The sequence below is a fragment of the Ursus americanus genome, chromosome 18 (assembly GCF_024610735.1).
Source record: "Ursus americanus isolate L20-20 chromosome 18, mUrsAme1.1.p, whole genome shotgun sequence".
Lineage (NCBI taxonomy): Eukaryota > Metazoa > Chordata > Mammalia > Carnivora > Ursidae > Ursus > Ursus americanus.
In genome coordinates, this window is record NC_142144.1 from 29,710,677 (window position 1) to 29,728,151 (window position 17,475).

Sequence of the window (17,475 nt, forward strand, 5' to 3'; positions counted from 1 at the left end):
TTGTTGTGCTCATAATTTCTACACCCTGCTGTCTACAGCATGAAGACACCCACCTTGAGAAAGACAAAGAGACAAATATAAAACTATCAAATCATTTGGGTAGAATTTTATTACTGCTGTTATACATAAAGTTAGTCTTATATAAAGTTCCATACATGTATAGCACATTTTTTAAAGAAGATTTTCTACCTTCCCAGACTTAACTCTCTTTTATCTGCTTGAAAAGACTTCCTCTTCCCTATCTTCTGATACAGCCAGCATCCAGAATACAGGGCTGCTTATGAGATAATTTCTCAATGAATGAATCAATCAACCAATTGGTCAATAAACAACTTAATAGCTATAGAGTTAATTTGGCCTGGATTTGAACAGCGCTTGATGTGGTTGATTATTTTAACAACCCAGGGTGTTCTCAGAGCATCAAAACAAGCTTTAAAGCTTTGTAGACTAGAGCTGTGAAGTGCCAGGGTAAATAAAATGGAGAAATCATATTGGGAAGGATAAAGGAATTAGTCCTTATGTTGTGCCAACAATATACCAGGTGCAAGACTATATCATTTAACTCATTATTTCATTCTCACAAAAACCCATTTGGTAGATGAGAAAATGGAGGAGCAACAAATAAAGCAGTTTACCCCAAATCACACCAGCTAATAAGCAGAAAATTGGGGATATGAGCCAAATGTTTCTAACACCAAAGCTCTTTTCACTACCATCCAATATTTCAGGTGAGTGAAGGAGCACAGCGGGGGGTGGGGGGGAATGGGGAGAAAGAAAGAGAATGAATTGAGGATAAGACAAGATTTAGCTAAGAGATCATCTTTATCCATGAACCTCAGTTGCTACTCTTGCTTACCCTAGAAATATCCAGGCAATTATTTTAATCCCCCAATTTCCTTAGCCAGGATTAAAATAAGAATGACCCAGTTATCACAGTTCTGACAGCAAAGTCAGGGCTGACATCCAATTAATTCAGGGCTTCACTGTGTGCTGGCAGTCCCGCACCGTAAGGGAGAAAGCCTGACAGAAGTTCTTTTTCACCTTCTGAGATGGAGATAATTGCCCCTGCCTGAGAAATTCTAAACCTTGGTGCCCTCAGGCAGCAATGTGACCATTCATTTGCCGAGTCCTGGCACTAACCTGGCAGCTGCAGATGCCCCCTTGGCATTTACAGCTGTCTGGTGGGACACCTGTTCTCCCTAATTGAAGGCAATGGGCAAGTGGTTGGTGGGGGAGTATCAGCTGCAGCTCCTCTAATGCCTCATGATTCGTCAAAAATCCACAGGGAACAGTGATATAAAGAAAATTCTGCCTGCAGTAGCATTTCTCCAGAGAAGAACCAACTTGACGTGTGTGCTGTTAAGTTAGAGACACCCTATACTCTGATAATGGGCAGTAGAGAAATGCTTTTAGGAAAGAATTCCTAAGGAGGAACTATAAAGAAAGGACTAAGGCAATGCCCTCTCCTCTTCGCTAACACTATACATTCAAAACTCTGCAGCATTCACATCCTCTTTCTCCACCCAGCCCCCTCCCACTTTTTTAGTAATTGGTTAATGGATGATAAAAGCATGATGAGGAATGTAGCATAGTCAATTTATTACGAAGCTCATTTCATAGATAGCAAGCCCATACCCTGCATGCTGCCTTGAATATATAGGTTACATTTAAAGATCGATATCACCTGGCTGCAATTTGGTAAGTGCTTCTAATTTAATTTCTAGCTATGGCATTTACTTAATCAAAACTTTGGCAATGAAAGCCAATTCAAACACAATATGCAATAAGAAGATTTAGAAAACAGTGAGGAGAAACCACAGGGTGGAGAATTAGAACCTTTAAATGCATAATTTCGGTTCAGTACAGCTTTAATAAAAAAATCAGTCTTTCAAAAAACATTCACAAACATTGATACCCCAGCTCTAGAGAAAAACATAATGATAATAAGACTTTCTAAATGGAGAGACTCTGGGTAGAAGATATGATCAAATCAGAAATGGCACCATCAATGTCTGGAAAGCAAGTAATAATGTCTAATGGGAAGTGCCTGATTAAATCATATATAAATGATGTCTTGGTATTACATTATGATCTGACGCTTTTAATCACTTCAAATGTACATTAAAGTGTGATATTCTTAATTATAAAAATAAACCCTATTCAGAACATTTTAAAGGCAGCTTGGACACTGTTCTTAATATCTCTAAAAATTACTTTAAATAAATACATAAATAAATAAAAATTACTCTAGGTGTCTACTCTAATTTATTTAAGCCCTCAAATAAAACTATTTTGTTTTAAGTGATCAAAATTATTTCTGTCCCATTGGAGCTCTTGAATACAGCATGCTTTTCCTCATTGTATATTTAAAAGGCATTATGGGGGCGCCTGGGTGGCACAGCAGTTAAGCGCCTGCCTTCGGCTCAGGGTGTGATCCCGGCGTTATGGGATCGAGCCCCACATCAGGCTCTTCAGCTATGAGCCTGCTTCTTCCTCTCCCACTCCCCCCGCTTGTGTTCCCTCTCTCACTGGCTGTCTCTATCTCTGTCAAATAAATACATAAAATCTTTTAAATAAATAAATAAATAAATAAAAGGCATTATGTCCTCGAAGTAACAGTTACACAACCACACATGAAATCGTTGACAACAACCCTTTTGTTTGAAACTTTGCAACATCAGGAGAATATGATTAAACTAAGAAGAAAGAAAACAACTTTCAAGTCAATGATGAAAGATGAAAGACCAACACAGAACGTACCAAATGTCAACTCAAATTTTTAAATGACTGACAAAGAAATGCCTCCTTCACCTAAAAGGCAGAAACAAAAGCATAGTTTTGCCATGCTGAGTAGAGGAGATTCCAGTTGTTTTCCTGATACTGCTTCTCTTGAATCTGTTCTCTCTCCTGCCCCTTTCTCCAACATCCCAGGGCATTGGCAAATTTCATAATAGATGCTCCTGAGCTCAAAATGTAGTAGAGGGTGGACAGTCTGGGCACCTCAAGAACTTTGCAAATAATTTCCTTATCGACTCTTTCTCTTGGATTCAGAAAAAGGACACATACCTCCCACTCCACAACACACACACACACACACACACACACACACACACACGTAGGTGAGAAGAGAGCTTCTCTTTGTGAATACAGTATTCCCCCACGAGGCCACCCCCTCTCCCCCATGCCTCTTCTTACATCCAGTTGGGAGAGCCACGCCCTGCAGAGAGGCAAGTGGCACCTGTGGCTGATGGTTCCATCCACACAGAATATAGAGGACTTAGTTCCTTTTGTCCTCAGCTTTAGGTCTTGGCTGATTTCTGCATTTCTGGACCAACTGGAAATACCTCACTCAACACCTAGTGCCAAGCTGTTACATTAGTATTGGAAACAGTCTAAATGCCCATCTGTGGGGGAACTAATACATCAGTATTAGAAACAGCCTAAATGCCCATCTGTGGGGGAACAGAATATGTAATTTGCCATATTCAACTTACATAATATTGTGCTGAGAAGAATTCATTAGATATGTGTATACCAATACGCAGAGATCTCAGAAAAATAATGATGAAGATAAAATAGGCAGAATGAGAGTACAATACTCTTCTAACCTCAGTTTCCTCATCAGTAAAACAGGGATTCATTCATTTAAGAAATATTGATTGAGTGCCTACTTAGTACCAGGACCTATTTTAGTCAATAGAGATATAGCAATAGAAAATGAAAGAAAAAAAAGTCTTCTTTTATGGAGATTATGTTCCAGAGGTGCAAAACAGGAAGAGAAACAATAAACAAATAAAAAAGCTAAGTTTATAGTATGGCAGGTGATTTTTTAAAAAAAACCCACAGAGAAGAGGCACCTGGGTGGTTCAGTTGGTTGCCATGTCCAACTCTTGGTTTCAGCTCAGGTCATGATTTCAGGATCGTGGGATCGAGCCCCATGTCAGGCTCTGACCTTAGTGCAGAGTCTGCTTGGAATTCTCTCCCTCTGCCCCTCCCCCCCATAAATAAATAAATCTTTAAAAAATTAAAAATATAAAAAATAAAATCCACAGAGAAAAATGTAACAGAGAAGAAAAAAATGTAACATCAGAGGAAAGGGGCTAGGAAATACCGAATATAATAAGATCTTCTTGGGAAAGTCATATCCCAGCAAAGACTTGGAGGAAGAGAGGAGTGAGGAATAAATCTTTGTTGTGACAGACATGCAAACAAGTTCAAGAGATGCCTTCTCAAGGCTATTCTAACACATACCCTTTCTTATTCTCCAGGGTAGATTTAAATGTTCTCTGTTTTTATACTCCTTAGGGCATTTCACTGGGAATCTCCTTGCTGGGGCTGAGAGGAGAAGCATTAAATACTAGCATTTGAGCCACTTTTTAACTTAGAACTAATTTTATTTTAAATCAATATATACCTCTTAAGGGACTGGGTAGAAAAAACTTTAATTGTTATTGAGTTATTCAGAAATAATTGTACCTAATATGCTTGGTGCTTAAGCAAGAGAGTCAATACTCAAAACTTCGATGTTTAGAATTTTTAGTAGGTTGAATGAAAGGATTTGGCAGATTTCCTAAAGAACAATGTAAGTGAAAATCTTACAAGCTTACCTCTGAAGTTTACTGTTTATGTAATGCTGGCTAAAAAGCTAACCATCAAGTTAATGGCAGAAGAGATTCTGTGACAAATACAAGGATATGAAAATTAATTATCTAGAAAGAAGTGGGTATGAAACTCTGCTTCTTAACTTAATGGACCCGCAATATGAACCAAGAAACCACGCTTCTCTGGGCCTCGATTTCTATACTGGTAAATGGAAATGCATTCCTGCTTCTCAGGAATTGAGGAAAAGAATATACAAAATGTTTGCCCTACATCTTTACTTCTGCTAGATCCTAGACTCCATGAGGAGTCTCCATGAGGGCAAGGAATATGTCTGTCAAATGAATCCCAGCACCCCAGGACCTATTACAGGCCTTTCTGGCACATAATAAGTATTCACAAAATTTTTATGTACTGAATTAATTAATATTTGGCAATGTGTGGAATAGTGTCTGCCACAGAAGAGATCCTTCTTTTCTTTCCTCCTATATTCTAGGGATTTTTCTCTGTCTAAACCATTTTACCTGATCCTGTGTTAATAAATATGAATTGCAAGGGATTTTTCCTGTTTGGGAACTAACTAGTCAGGAGTATAATAGAGATATTCAAGCCATGAATATGACCCATGCATTGAAAATGGACCCCTTTCTCCAGAGGGTGTGGGCATTGGGGCTCTCAGCCAGCTTTGAGCCTCTTTGGAAGCCTTTTTTTGTGATATGAAAAAAAAAATGCACTTCTCTGCTTCCCTCAGTGAGGCATCCTATTCTTGAGAGATTTATACTCTCTGCCCAAACCAGGAGTGTTCACCCAAAGTGTTCAGAGTGCAGGACAGGTCAACAGCTGGCAATCACAGACTCCTGGCCAGCAGTGAAAAAGAAGTGACTAGAGGCACAAACTGGGGTCAGCTTCTCCCTCTCCATGGCTTCCATGACATCTCAGAGCAGAGGAAGAGCAGCTACTAATAGTCTTCTGGAGGTCTAAGTTATTCCTTAAAGGAAGGAGACTGGGGAGTGGAGAGGCAACTAGGTGGCTCAGTCGGTTAGGCATCCGCCTTCGGCTCAGGCCATGATCTTAGAGTTTTGGGATAGAGCCCCACATTGGGCTCCCTCCTCAGTGGGGAGTCTGCTTCTCCCTCTCCCTCTGCCCCTTTACCCTCTGCTTGTGTGTTCTCTCTAAATAAATAAATAAATAAATAAATAAATAAATAAATAAATAAATAAATAAGATTGAGGGGGGACTGCAGGTGTAAATGGTATAAAGAGTATCTGCATAATATAACATTTAGGTGCATTCTGAAGTCAGATTAGGTTCAAACTCCAACTCCAACTGGTTATAGCAACTTGACAATTGTTTAACCTGTCTGTGCCTCAGCATCTCCTTTTGTATGTATGATATGATATGATATGATACTAACAGCCAACATCTACTAAGCATGCCTTATGGGTTAGGTGCTGTTAATACATGCCCACATTAAATCTTTGCAATAACTCAACGAGGCAGATACTAGTAGTATTATCCACATTTTACAGATGAGGAAACAAACACATGGAGCAGTTACATTACCTGCCCACATTCATACAATAGATTATATTACTTGCCCAAGTTCAACCCAATGCAACCAGCCAGCACTCTTACTACACCATTGTGAGGACTGAATTAAAAGGTATGGGAAAAGTGGTTTAAATAGTGCCTGGATGCATCATGCTTTGGGAGAACAATCAGTAGAACTGCCTAGCCATAAATGAGGAATCATGAAGTTCCATAAGCAGTGGGGTTGGTTAATGAAAAGTAGAGAGTTTTGTATCTCCTTCTATAAGCCATGAGAAGCAATGAAAGTTGGATCAGATGAGGGGAAATCAATTAAGAGATTTATGTGTGAAACAAGAATGGCCTGAAAGAGCACAATGGCTTAGAGAATGAGAAGACAAGACCACACGTGGGAACGGTGGCTATTGAGAAGGGTGACTATTTGGAGAGGAGATCTGACAGAGAAGGGGACCTCAGGATGGCTCCCTGAATGGTGGTGGGTGAGGATAATGTCATTCCTTTAAAAATAGGTGGAGATCCAAGAGTGAAAGTGGGTATTCAGAGAAGGTGGACACATTCCACTTCAGTCTTGTTGAACTTAAAAAGGAAACAAGACAGGGCGACCAGACAGAAGATACAGAGAAAAGGTTTCTGGTGAATACATGAGCAGACACATGAAAAACAGCACGGTTATAAAGGAAGCTCTGAAATGGTACTACCTAGAGTAAACCTCTGCTTTTATATTTTTCTCTCAACAATTTCTTGGGCTCCAACTCCTTATTATTATACTTTAATACTTCCTTTTGTATGGGACTAGGAGAGCTTTGTGGAAGATTAAGAAATTTTCACATGTGCTTCTTTTCTGAATAAATTGTTATGTGAAATAATTTATTTTAGCAGATTCTTCGGGCTTGAGTCTTTCTCTTGAAAAGAGAAAAGAAAGGTCTTTCTCTTAAAGTGGCTTCTCAAGAGTAATAACTAAAGGAGACAACAGGGGGAAAAAAGCTTTCACAACTTTTTATAGGAACATTCTGTTGAACTGTTCAAATTATAAGAACTTATGTCTGAGGTCTTAAATTTGAAAAGTGCACAAAATAAACTTTTTGCTCCCCTCAGAAATGATGCAATATTATCTCCGCAGGAAAAGAGATTGGGAAGGTTTAGAACATTCTTTAAGCTTTTCAATTGATGTCAAATCAAATGGTGCCTTCATATGTCAGGAGGCTCATTTGCTGCGCTCTATTCCTGCCAAAGTCCAATATGCTGAAATTCTCACTCAGTTGTTCATCTCCATGGGATGCTTTATGACACCAGGCATTAACTGTTGAATTGCCAGTCTCAACTATCACTGTTAAATCTTCATTATGTCACCCAGAGGAGTTATGTGAGAAATGGCTCCCTTCCCAGGAAATGGTCTTGTGCCTGAGACAGTCTAATATATAATGAGTATTTCAATAAAATGGAAACAAATGGAGGCAAAGGTGAAAAATCATCTAAAGTGCAAAACTGTTTTCTTCCTGGAGAGCCCTCACCACACTACATCTGAAAGGGGTGATGCCAGCAGGTTTGTGTTCATATTTTTCTGTTATTTCTTGACATTTCATGGTCTTTAGCATCTGTTCATAAAGATATTTACTACAGCATGTTGGTTGTGGGTCCCTCTTGTCCAACATCTTTGGGCCAACAGGAAAATACCCAGATTGCATAGATTCTACACATCAACATAGGGAAAAGGGGAGAAGTAGAAAGAATCACTACAGAACACTGTGTACAAGATAAGGAAATTCAAGATGGTAGGCTTTACCCAATCCTACAGCTTCTATAATTCCAGATCCCTAATGCTTATCTAAAAAATACAAAATACTTCCGCAATCCCACTGAAGCCTTCCTAAATTTCTAACCTCCAGACTCATCCCATAAACCCATTTGAATTGGCCATTGTTCTAACAATGCCATGCTTTGTCCTTAGATCAGCTGTGGAATCCCAATTCGTCGGGCATTCCAGAAGAGTGCACACAACACAGAGGTTTTTAGTGCAACACCATCTAGAGATGCACAGATCACTTTAACCAATGTGTCCAAAAGAAACTAGATTAAAATGGAAGTCGCAAAAACATGTGTCACGATGACATCAGTAAGAGATTCTGTCAGAAAGTTCCCATGTAATCATTTAGATTGCATTTTCCTCTTGGTTCCAGGTCTAAGAGGTTTCCAGACTCTTTATGTTATAACTAAAAATAATAATATAACACATTTCCAGTGATAAATAATTCTAAAATACCTTAGCATTAGATCATCATGCTCAAGATAAACTTAAACTATTATGTTGAGAAATAAGAAAGCATGTAGGGTAGAGGCACCTGGGTGGTTCAGTAGTTCAAGCACTGCCTTTGGCTCAGGTCATGATCCCAGGGGCCTAGGATCAAGTCCTGCATCAGTGCACTGGGCTCCCTGCTCGGCAGGAAGTCTGCTTCTCCCTCTTCCTCAGCCTGCAGCTCCCCCTGCTTGTGCTCTCTTTCTCTGTGTGTGTGTGTGTGTGTGTGTCTTAAATAAATAAATAAAATCTTTTAAAAAAAGAAAAAGAAAGCATGTAGGGAGGAGGAGAAAATATGGGTCAGAAATAGCAGAGATTAATTAGTGAAAATCTTTATAGAGCTCAGATTTTATTCTGTGGTCAAGAACTTTTTAGGAAGGCAAAGATCAGCCGGATATAGTACAAGGTTAATTAAGTATCCAGGTAAAAGTGGCTCTGCTTTTTCTACTGATTTCTTTCCATATTTGGCCAAGGTTAAAGAAATTCATTTTGGGCTATTCTAAGCCAGGATATAGAGATAATCAATTGAGATACTGTAATTATACAGGGAGCAGACAAATCGTCAATGAATAAGCAATGGTAGATGCTTTTGTCTGTTTTGTTTAGCTGCAAATAGAAATTAAATTATGATTTACTCAAACAACAGATGGATACCAGGTCCACATTGTGTCTTGAGTTGGTCTAGAATTTTATGGGTTGACTGATATGACTGCTGAAACTCTCTGGTGAAGTGCCTCCTTTTCACACCTGGTTTACAAAGCAATCACCCTGAGGATGCAATCACATTTAGTGCTCTTGGAAACGCAACCAAGAATAACATCTGGTATTTTTTGGAACAATGATTTTTTTCACTGTATAGTAATAGTTGTCTAACAACAGCCAACATTTCTAGACAGCTTTTCATAAACTATAACCTCATTTAGATAGCATTGCAAGTTTATGAGAAAGGAATTATTATTCCCTTCTACATATGTCAAAATTCAAACAGACTCAGAAATATCAATGTGCCCTACAGATAATTAATAACGCTGTTGAAATTTGGACTGCATTCCCTTTGTCTCCAAGGCCCACGCTTTCTGGTCTACCTTACTGCCTCACAGAGTTGTTTTGTGAGAGTACAAAACTTTCTTTTCCTCAAGAATAAAAAGGCTTAGAAGTTAAAAATATATGCAAAAATCTATAATTTTCATATGGCAAATTTCTGAAAATCTTTCTTGAACATATTATCTTCTTAGATGACTCCAGATCTTGAGGAAATGAGTTCTACATATCTGATGTGAAATTGTTCTTCCTATTAGGGGATTTTGTTCGCAACCTTAAAGCCTACAGCATTTCCATTTAATATTCCCAAATTCATCTTGATGATTTCAAAGATTTTTAAAAATCATACCACATCCTTCCTGGTCAATTTCAATTTGGGCTTCTTCGTTATATGTATAAATTTGAAAAATGATTTAACTCCTCTAAACCTTTTCCTTGGATCTAAAATAGATCAGTAGCTCCCTCATGGGATTTCTAATTTATTAGATGAAATATTAATATAAAAAAAGAAACAGGCAAAAGTTTTGCCTGAGAGTTGCAAGAGCATGGAGTATCAATTATCCCAGTGGGGCACATGCCTCTTCCTAATCTTGGTTTGAAGATCAACCTTTCTTGACCATTCAGAATAATGAAACTTTGTCTTCAAAACTAAAGACACCGTAGAGGTGAGGAGTGAGTGATTAGAATATTTGCACCTTAATCTGTATAGTGAAAGAGGATAATTTGTCTCTTGTGCTCTCTTTTGCAGTTAATGTCAAATAGGATAGGATAAAAGAAAAGATGTAAGATCCCTTGGGCTCCCTTATCTGTCTGGGATCTGCTTCTCTGGCCCTTCCTGTTCCAGCCTTTGGGGCTCACCTTTGTGTCTTCCCTTCCTTCCTGCTTCTGATTTTGCTATTTCCAACATTAGCCAACCTGACCCACCCACCTGCATTTCCAGCCTTCATATGGCAGCTGGATTCTAGTTCCTTCTCATTCTCAACTCATTAGTTCAAAAACTGTTGTGGAAGGTTTCTGGATAAGATGCTAGAATAATACATGTTTTATCCCTTTTTCCCAACTTCTGTTGAAGCAACTAATGAACATAAAAGAAGCTGCACAAATACTTTTAATATTTGAACTTTCAGGTATATAACAATACCTGCAGGTTACTGTTTTTAAATTAATGTCCTTTCACATATAAAAAAGGGCTGAAATAAAATACAAAATACAAAATAAAATGCAAAATAGCAAAATGTTGTTGGGTCATGAGATTATAAGAGACTTTTATTTATTTTGTTTTGCTCTTATTTGCTTTCAAAATGTTAAATGATTAGCCATCATTACTTCTGTAAACAGAAACAAGATAAATGTTCTTTCTTTTAAAAGAAAACAAAAGAATAGAAATATAAAATATAACACTGTCTAAATTTTACAAGTTATGGAGACTATAGTTCATTTTTATTTTGTCTACTGTGAATCATAAATAGCAATACTAAGTACTTTGAAACATACCCCAAGGCAAATAAATAAGAAGTGGTATATAATTCCCACAGGGGAAGGACAATGTACATTTTAATAATCTTGTGGTTATGGCAAAATTTACTTATTTGAAATATTGTACAATGAGTTTGTAGTAAATTTTAAATATGCTGTTAAAATGCCACAAAACACTTGAACAGCATGACTATTAAGCTGATTTTAATTTTCCATTTAATCATAAAGAATACACAGATTAAATTCTGATTCCTTTTTAGCATCTTTATATAGTCATATCTCTTCACAGCATTATTATTATATCCCCCTGAAGCAATCTTCATCAGCATTCTGGCAAAGAGAATTTAACATTTCTATTTACTTCCTCAACTTTTTCTTTTCCAAGGAACATTGTGATCCAATAGTCTATGTGTAAGAAATTAACCCAATTATGGTATCCTGATCTTAAGACATAATAGTTGCTTAGGTTAGTGGCAAACATGGAAGGAACAGGGAAGGAGAAGGAATACGCAGAGAATTAGAAAGCTGTATTGAAGAGCTCAAGAAATTATTGATGTATTAATACTCAATCTTCAAAAATCCTCCAGCTCAGTCTATGACAGCTACACCTTGATTTATGAATTTACATTGTCTGAGATTTTCTCAGTATTCACATCTGCCTTCTGTTCTATCTAAATTCTTGAAACAGAGACATTTTTGAAGACTGCTTTCAATCATACTTTTAAAGTAGGCTTGGGAATACTGTCTACCTCACTCCAAATTTCTTTCTTCCTTTTTTTTCTTCCAACAAACTGAGCACCTACGAACTGTGTTCCCAAACACTACAAGAAGCCAGTAATGCAAATGAAAAAAGACACAGAACTTGCCCTCAAACAGCTTATAGTCTAAAGTAGAATTGAAACTCTAAATAAAGAGTTATGAGTTCCTGTATAATAGTTTTTACAAAATACCAAGCAGCGCAGAGGAAAAAGGGAGAAATCATTGTTCCAGATAGCTGATAGGGGAAGGGCCTCAGTGAAGGGAAATTGGTTAAAAAAGGTTTCTGACTTGATGTAATGAGCACTGGATGTTATATGCAACTGATCAATCACTAAATTCTACCCCTGAAACTAATAATACAGTATATATTAACTAAATTGAATTTAAATAAAAAATTAAAACAAGCAAACAAGGTTTGTGCACTTTTCCTCCAAAGAGAATGAAGTCTTCAACTATGTTTTGTCTAATAGATGAGAAGGAGATAACTTGATGAACCAGGAAGCTGGGGGCAAGGACTGCTAGGACCAGGCTGCTCCCAAGGATGATATAATCCATGGATGGAGAACCAAAAAATTACCTTTCAAAACCACAGCACGGTATGATGAAGATCATAATTGAGTTAATTTTTAATTTAAAAAATAATAAATGTCAGGGGCACCTGGGTGGCTCAGTCAGTAAGTGTCTGCCTTCAGCTCAGGTCATGATCTTGGGGTCCTGGGATGGAGCCCCGCATCAGGCTCCCTGCTCAGTGGGGAGTCTGCTTCTCCCTCTCCCTTTGCCTCTCCCCTCAACTTGTGCTCTCTCACTCACTCTCTCAAATAAGTAAATAAAATCTGTAAAACAACAACATCATTTAGGTATTGATAGAACTGAAGTAGCCTTTCATGTCGGGAAGATTTTGCCCCACAAAGAGTGGAAGATAGGAAAAGGTAGCATTGGGGGTGAAAACTCGTATTTTTAAATTACACTCAATTCTTTTTCTTCAATTAAGAAAACTGTCCTTGAGTCATGGAAACAAATGACATTTCTAAAATCGTGGCTTACTGAGAAAATCAGGTCCTTTTTACTGAACTGTTGCATATTTTCAGTCACTCTACCATTTAGAGATGGGATATAGAAGGCACTGGAAGACCATAATGAATTACAGTAAATGGCCTTCTCTTTATTCTTCCTTTTTCCTTCACTCCCTCTAAAAAGCTAGGTTTCTTTTTTCCTTTGGAACTGGAGTCAACTGAAGGGTCCCCTGATGAATGACAAGTGGAAAAGAAGTGTTTAGCAGCCCTTCTCATGTGAGGTTCCAATTAAGCCTTAATGTTAGCCTGAGTTAACCCATTGTATATAACGAATTAACTTATTTCCTCCTGTGTAGTTAGGATGGTACCAATGTTTACCATCTTTGGGAAAATTGAGAAAATAGGCACTCAAACAATTTTCTTCATGGCTGAATTTTCTGGTAGAACCCAAGTGTTAAATCAGAGGTCTGGAAGAATCGTGGGTTGTTCTAAGAAGAGGGAGAAAGAATATCAAATCTCCTTTTCCCTTAAGGTTAATCCACCCCAAATTCATATAAACAATGAGACTGGAATCTAGGGACATGCACATATCAAGACTACTTTCCTTTTTTTATTACCCTATGTTTTCTGAAAACAGTCTGCCTGGATGAGAAAGCCTGGAAATATGCTAATTAGTCATATGCTTAAATTGGTAACAAAATATCAGCCTATAGGGGAAGATGTTCTAACAACAGGAAATTTGTGAATCAGCCTAAATAACACTATCTGCTTTTAAACCTTTAAGTAGCCATTTGAATAACATTGTGTTCTTTGAAAGGAAGTCTTTAGTTTCTGAAGTTAAACAATATGACTTGAAAGCACAAATTCTTCTCTCTTCTGAGACTCCACTAACATGGCAGTAAAGAAATTTTAAAAGGGGAATTCTGTTCATGGAGGTGTGACATACTGGATACCCCAAATGACCCTCATACTTAAATGCTAACACAATATATATATATATATATTTTTTTTTTTTTTTTTTTTTTTTTTTTGATTAATACATTTGCAGAACAGGTACAAAGTAAGAAATCCACAGAGGTCAAATGAATCAGAGGAAAACAAGCGCAAAAGCTGGCTTTTCCTAAGTTTCTGTGGAGATGTTAATCACTTTTAATGGCTACGCATGTCATAGAAGAGACAAAAAAATTTACAAGCCTACTTAAGAGAGGCAGCCAGGATCTCTAAGAGCTATATCATAAGTACAGCGGTGAATAAAAGTAAATCCACCTTCTAAAATTGCATGATGCAGAAATCAAACTGTCTTGGCCCTGATGGTTGGTAAGGGAAAAAAATACGCCCTCCCTAAGAATTCATAACTAAAATGACCACTCATGCTACCAATGTGGTCTAAAAAACCTCAGGCAGATAATTTAATATAAAATGGCTGGCTATGTTCCATGTAGAAGTAAACACAAATCCTCTCTAAAGAAATTCAACTTCAATCCTGGATTCAAAGAATTCCCACAGACAAAGTTCAAATAACATGAGCTCAGAGTCAAAAATCCCAAAATACTCAAGAACACAAAGAACAATCACTGAGACATCAAAAGCAACAGACAGCAGATCAGATCTGCAAATATTCCAGATAATGGTATTACTAGACACAGAATATAAAAAAATAACTATGTCAGACATGTTGAAAGAAATAAAATAAAAGCTTTAAAATGTGAGCAGGAAACCAAGAGATTTAGAAATAGCCAGAGACTAGGGAAAGAACCAAAGAATCCTTCTAGATATTAAAAATATATTCCACCTAAGATATAGAAAATAAGCAGAAAAAGTAGTTCTTATCCTAACCATGAGAACAATCCAGATACAGCCTTTAAAAATCATAATGTTTGAGCTCCTCAGAGAACTGAAGTCACAGGGTAACCTACTGAACTAAAATCCAAAAAAGAAAGCAATGCCCCCCAAGGAGAAATGGATCCCATGACTGTTCTGTCTTTGTCAGAGCAGTAGAGATAGGAGGCAGTCATCACAGAAATGGACAAGAAGAAAACATCTAAGATTTTCATAAAATGTTAAGAGACAGGTTTGAACTGATGAGAATGCATAGGAGCCCAGACACGAGAGAAGTCTGTGCCTACCCACAAACTCTTTTCCACTGATCTCCACTGAAAAATATTTATGAAAAATATTAGCAGCAAGAGAAGAGAGCTGAAAGAGATTACTTCCATGGTAAAGACGTGCAAGGCCTCCTCAGAGTGCGCATCGAGAGAAGAATGAGAGCAAGCCTCCCTCGCTCCAGGACCCAGATCCCACATGAGGGAGAGACATGCAGTGGGAGAAGGCAAGAAGCCTGCTGTGCTCATCTGAGCAGAGGCCCCAACTCTCAGTTTGATCCAAGGTCACTGCTCATTTTAAGCTGTAAGAAAACTGCTTTGATCTGAAGTTTTTATCACTTTTACCAGATCCTCAAATATAGGAAAAGAAATGATAGCATCTGATAGTCTCAAGGTTACTTTGTAGGCACACGTGTAGGATAACTCTGTGAAACATAAAAATAGTTCATTGATTCTTACAATTGAATCGAGTTACTTGGTTACCTAAAATTCTTTGGGCAAAACTGAGAATCTTTTTTCTAGGGTAAGCATTAACAGAGAAATGTGGTCAAAACAAGGGCCATCTCATTCCAAGGTAGAACAGGCAGCTCCTCATTATGCCACAGTCATGGTCCTTCCCCACCTACCAACACCAAGAAAACACCTAAGCCAACTTTCAAAAGGCTTTTAGACATCTGGAACTAAGCCAGCTCCCTTAATTAAATAAATGAGAAAGAAATTTAGAATGCAAAATTCCTGCATGAGATATAATTATATTAAGAGGATTTTATTCTTAGATGTGAGTGAGTGATCTATCAGAGTAGGTTATAACTATAACTATGGAGGGAGACAGAGAAGTGGGTGCCTGAAGAGAGAGGGGGAATAATTTAATTTTATAACCCAAGAAATTTGTTACAAATTATAATCCAAAAAGTAACCATGAAAAGTGGAGTTTTCTGCTTCTGGTTCGGTAAAAACAAATAACCAATATATGCCTTCACTGACATTCACATTTCTTAAGTCATTTTAATTTCATTCAATAAATATTTATTGAGCTACTACTATGTACTATACTATGTTTTGCCACTTAGGATACATAACAGAACAAAGAACCATATCCTCATGGAGCTCAATACCAGTAAAAGGAGACAGACAATAAAGAGTAAACATGATAAATGAGTCAATTATTTAATATATTAGAAGGTAAGTATTATGGCCAAAAGAAGGGGTAAGGAGGATAGGAGATCAAAAATGTAGTGTTGAAGTTATTGTATTAAATAAGATGGTCAGCATGAACATCACTGATAAGGCCATATACGAGGAAAGATAGGAAGGAAGGAAGCCACATGGCTGGCTTACCTGTATGAAGAACATTCCTGCAGAGGAAACAGCTGGTATACCAGATGTGTTCAAGGAGGAGGAAAGTCAAGATGGCTGGAATGGAGCAAGCAAGAAGTGATGTTGTAGGAGAGAATGTCATCTCTTCATTCTTATTCATTTTGACTTCTACTTCCAAACAATTAAATCCCAATGAAAGAAAACACATAAATTGTCAGACTTCACTGAGAGATAAATTACCCAATTTCAGCTTCTTTAATCTAGTCCTAGTATTTTCCCCCTTCCCTAAATATTTTCCACAGCAGAACTTCCAAGGATTCTATTCTTGGAAGTGGTTAAGCCTGCCCTTGCACCCTTCAATCTCCATAGATGCCTTGACTCCCACTTTGTTCAAAGAGGAGAGAGGAGAATGTCTATATTCACTTCCATTCAATTCTGCTCCTTCCCACTTGGCTCAAAGGGAGAATGCCTCCTGCTGCTCAAGGCCAGTCTCTGCACTTGGCCAGGGCACTCGACCCTTTCATTGTCCCTCTCTTAACAAATCCCTCTGAATCTCCTCTGATGTCTCCTTCTTGAACAGGTGTCTCCTCTCAATCTATACTCTCCATGATCAGTTTCATTCATGCCGATGCCTTAAATTTACACCTATATTTTGATAATTTTCTAATCTGTATTTCTGGTTCTAATTCGTTCCTGAGGTCTAAGCAGTAATTTCCAACCTTGTCCTAGACATGGATGTTCTAATGATACATCAAATGCAATGGGTCAAAACTCAAGCATAACTCCACTGCCAAATATATTCTTTCTCTGACTCCTATTTCAACTGATGATATCATTATCACAGTCACCTGGACATCACATTTTCTTTATCTACCATTTATAGTCAGTCAAATTCTATAAATTTTTTGAGAGTCACTACAAGAAGGCCCACCCACACCCTTCAACAAATACCTACATTCACAATTCTCAGCAGCCATATTCATTCAAAGAAGAAAATCAAATCATGACTATCTTCTATGCTGAGACTAGGCTAAGTAACATTTGCCATGTCCATTCTTTTTGATAAATGAACTTTTGGGTTTTTTCTTGTTGTTTTGTTTTAGTTTATCACTGACTGTACCTAGTAAGATAAGTGCTTAATTCCACTGAATCACTCATGTGAACAAGGGAGAACTAACTGGCTTCTATATAAATTAAATTAATCTTAAAACCATACCATAAGAGAAAATTTCACAAGAAGCACTTGAGCCGAAACTGGGGGGAAAGAAAAGGTAAAAATTTGAAAGGCAAATAAGACAGTTGGGAGATACTTTCAAAGATAGAGAGA

General features: G+C 37.6%; 1 protein-coding gene across 8 annotated transcripts in view; it reads right to left on the reverse strand.

Moving 5' to 3' along the window:
• PLPPR1 (phospholipid phosphatase related 1) overlaps positions 1-17,475 on the reverse strand; it is a 578,428-nt gene that overhangs the window by 355,692 nt on the left and 205,261 nt on the right. For 7 of the 8 annotated variants that reach the window (XM_087869513.1, XM_087869509.1, XM_087869512.1 and 4 more), the window contains one exon: positions 16,170-16,244. The exons of the other annotated variant lie outside the window; for it this stretch is intronic. The gene's annotated coding sequence lies outside the window, so the exon portion shown is untranslated. The remainder of the gene's footprint in view (positions 1-16,169; positions 16,245-17,475) is intronic. 8 annotated transcript variants of the gene reach the window in all.